At 38.4% G+C, this 4205-nt stretch overlaps 1 non-coding gene across 1 annotated transcript; it reads right to left on the reverse strand.

The window, feature by feature from the left end:
- Nucleotides 1–2068: 2068 nt before the first annotated feature.
- Nucleotides 2069–2175, reverse strand: LOC116276838 (U6 spliceosomal RNA). Its single transcript, XR_004186321.1, has one exon. It is a non-coding gene; the product is annotated as a U6 spliceosomal RNA (small nuclear RNA).
- Nucleotides 2176–4205: the final 2030 nt, after the last annotated feature.

Here is a 4205-nt window from a genome sequence, read left to right on the forward strand (position 1 = left end):
GTCTTCATAGTCTTTTCTTAAAATTTCAGTCCATCTTTAAAATTGTGGGCTATGGAGGCAAAACAGCCAAGGAGAAGAAGATCTGGCCGTCTGTGCTTCTGATCAATATCAGCTATTGGTCCGAACAATTCCCACCAATTAATCTTTTTTTCCTCTGAATTCATTTCTGTTGTCTGAGTTTTCAGATAATGGCTTCAAGTTTCTTCCTCTTACGAAAAAAAAAAATCAGGCTTATTTTAATATGGGCTAGTGTTTGTAAAGCACAGATTTTACTTGTCTCCTTTTTTTTTTTTTTTTTAAAAAAGAGCATTTCTGTCCTAGGGTTGAATCAATGGACATGGTGCGGTGTGATTGGAACCATCAGGTTCCCTCACGTTACAACATGACTGCCCTTTAGGACATGTTAGCTGTTCACCTTTTGCCCTGGTTGTGCATGAGGAATAGGAAGTGAGCTCGCAAATGGAACCTGTTAGTGCGCTGACGTTTCTACCTCCTCGAAACCCACGTGAAAGGATTGCCATTGCCTTCATCAAGTCCTCAGATTTGAGCCTGGGGTGATGGAAAGCTTATGGATTCCAGAGCCAGCCTGATCCAGGTTTGAAATGTTGCTGTGTGATCGTGGACAGGTGAAGTCAGCTCTCTGACTTTCTTCACAGGGCTGGGTGAACACTGAACGAGATGTCATGGAAGCAGCTCTTTGCTCGATGTCTGACACCTGTAGGACCTCACCATAAACCTTATGTTTCAAAAACAGTAAAGATGTCTATGAAGTTCATCTCTACCCTCCTGGTCTTCCTCTCTCTCTCTTTACCCTTATCATCTTCAGAAGTTCTCCTAAAATATAAATCAGATTATATCATTTTCCTGTTACACTAGGATGAATGGTGTCCTCCCAAAATTCATGTCCACGTGGAATCTGTGACTATGACCTTATTTGGAGATGGGGTCTTTGTGGGTGTAATCAAACTAAGATAAAATCATCCTGGATCAGGGTGAGCCTTAAATCCAGTGTGACCAGTGTCCTTGTAAGAAGAGGGACATCTGGGCACAGAGACACAGATGTACAAAGGAAGGCCAGATGGTGACAGAAGTAGAGATGGGGGTAATGCGTCTACAAGACAAGGGACTCCAAAGATTGCTGGTAACCACCGAGAGTTAGGAAGAGGCTGGGAAGGATCTTCCCTTAGAGCATGCACAGAGAGCATGGCTCCTTGGACACCTGGGTTTCAGGCTTTTAGCCTCCAGAACTGTGCAGGAATAAATTTCTGTTGTTTTGAGCCACCCAGTTTGTGATAGTTTGTTATAGCAGCTGTAGGAAACTAATACACATGCCTATGATCCTGTCATTAGAGTGAGGTCTAGGATTCCTAACCTTGTCCAGTTCTCCCTGACCTGCTCCCTGATGGTCTCTCCAGCCTCATCACTTCCCATCCTTTCCTCTGAACTTAATGTCTACCAGTCTCTCCAAGGAGAGCTATCTCCTACCTGGAGCTGTCTCTTAAAGACTATCAGCCCATCTCTTCTTGGAGCAAGACTTACTCTCCCTGGTCACCTGGTAAACCACATATCTTATGGATATCAGCTTAAACATCCCTTCCTTAGTGGTTTTCCCTGACACGGAGACCCTCCATAAGCCCCTCTAAGTGCTCCCTCAGTGCTCGTCAACAAATGTCCAATTATTTACACTGAAGGTTGTGTTTCCAGCTAGAGAAGAAGCTCAAGGAGGTCTGATCTGTCTTTATTCTTTTTTTTTTAATTGAAGTACAGTCAGTTACAATGTGTCAATTTCTGGTGCATAGCACAATGTCCCAGTCATGCATATACATACATGTATTCATTTTCATGCTCTTTTTCATTAAAGGTGATTGCAAGATATTGAACATGGTTCCCTGTGCTCTACAGCAGAAACTTTTAAAAAAATCTATTTTTATATATAGTGGCTAACATTTGTAAATCTCAAATTCTCAAATTTATCCCTTCCCACCCCCTTTCCCCAGTAACCATAAGATTGTTGACTACGTCTGTGAGTCTGTTTCTGTTTTGTAGATGAGTTCATAGTGTCCTTTTAAAAAATATGGAACACTTCATGAATTTGCGTGTCATCCTTGCTCAGGGGCCATGCTAATCTTCTCTGTATTGTTCCAATTTTAGTACGTGTGTTGCCGAGGCGAGCACCTCTTTGTTCTTGCTGACAGCTACATCCCAGCCTGGGGCCTGGCCTAGTGCAAACCCACAGTTAGGATGAATTGAGTGATTCAGTGAATGAATGACTGAATAAACAACTGTTTGGCATGAGGTTAAAACTCTTAGGAAGGTTTGGTGAGATGTTGAAATGCTGCTGCTAGGGTTAGAGAGAAGATAGTAGCTAATCTGCAACTTGAAGTATTGATTACCATGAACTAAAATTGATAGGGGTTTTGATTGTTTTCATGAAATATAGACCCAAAATTTCTCCTTCCCCACATTTTATTGTCTACTTTCAAGTAAAAATTAATATATGTTCATGGTAAAAAATAAAAACATTTCAATGAAAAGTAAGATTTCCTTCCATCTTGAAAGCATATCTCCTACTGACTTCCCCAGAAGAAACAATTGTTATGAGTTAAATAAGAATAAATATTTTAAGTTAAATAATAAATATTAAATAAAATAAAAAGTTATTATGAGTGAGATAGTTTAAGCCTATAAAATGCACATTATGCATAGTGTTCTGCAGTTTGCTTTATTTACTTAAACTGTATCTTAGAATTCATTCTGTATTGGCTCATGTAGTTGTATCTCATTCTTTTTTCCTAATTGGCTGCAATTTATTTAATTTATTGAACTAACCCCCAAATGTTGGAGATTTACGTAGTTTCCTGCCTTTTGATATTACAAACAATGCCATAATAAACCTTCTTGTACACGAATCTTTGTGAGAGTATAGATGTAGAATAAGTTTCTAAAGTTTCTGAAAGTGACATTGCTGGGGCAGACTAACTCAACCACAAGTGTGTCAGGCCAAGTGATCAATGGCAGAATCAGAATAATTTTGATTAAAAAAACTTTAATGTATTGACAAAGTGTAAATAGAGGGTGAAATGGCTATTTGGTGGATTATTACAGGTTAATTTTTTTTTTTTGTCTCAGAGCTAATTTCTTTTTCTAACTTGGGTCAACAGACTCCAAAACATGGCACTTGGACAAATTCTGAAATTATTATTATTATTTTTGCTTCTGTCAACCATATGGTTAATTATGATATTGGCTAGATTTCTAATGAAATGCATTAATGAGAAGAATCAATTTAGGCACACAAAAAAGAAGTAATGGGCTCAAATAATTTTACATTTTAAAAAACTAAACACAAACAAAATCTTACTTGAATGTCATTGTGAATTTATTATGCTAGTCAGGAGTATATATGTTAAGATGCTTTAAAATACAAGACTTCAACAGAATTAGAAAATTCACAGAACCAAGATTTTGTAACATACACAACATGATTTTGAAGACTTGAGATATTTATAGTCAGGGGAAGAGGGACTTATGATCTAAAAAATCAAGACATATTGCAGCCTTCTTAGAGATAGGGAAATAAAAAGTCTGTATAAAAAATGGCTAGTATTAAGCACTGGGAGTGCTAGGAATTTAATTTAATCGTCGTTTACTAAGGACTTATGGTGTGTGCAGTTTTAAAGACTGTAAGAGGGATGACTTTTAACCCAAAGGAACTAGAATTTGTAATCCAAGACAACCATTTCTAAGGACAATGTTGCTTTATTCTTTAGAATGTCCCACTGGAAAAAAAATGGGAAAATGAATTGCTAGACATCAATTACCTTAAACATGTGTTTAACTTTTTATCCAGTCATTCCAGTTTTGGAAATTTATCCTAAAGGAGGCCATCTTAGGTGTACATGAGAGAGAGAAAGAGAGAGGGAGAGAGAGAGAGAGAGAGAGGGAGGGAGAGAGGGAGAGAGAGACAGAGAGAGAGACAGAGAGAAATCCCTCAACCAGATGTGAGCTGGCTTCTCCTTGCCTGCCCCGTGGAGATCAGGATAAAACTGGGTGATGTTTTGACTATCTGCCTCCTGTTTCCTTCTTTTCATGCAGCTTCTCTTTTTACATGTCAATCCAGACATGAAGTCCAGCTCCTAAATCAGTTATGGGGTGGGAGTGGAAATCACCAAAAATATTATCTAAGAATCAAGATTCATGGGGAC

Source organism: Vicugna pacos, chromosome 2 (genome assembly GCF_048564905.1).
Source record: "Vicugna pacos chromosome 2, VicPac4, whole genome shotgun sequence".
In the NCBI taxonomy this organism is placed as follows: Eukaryota; Metazoa; Chordata; class Mammalia; order Artiodactyla; family Camelidae; genus Vicugna; species Vicugna pacos.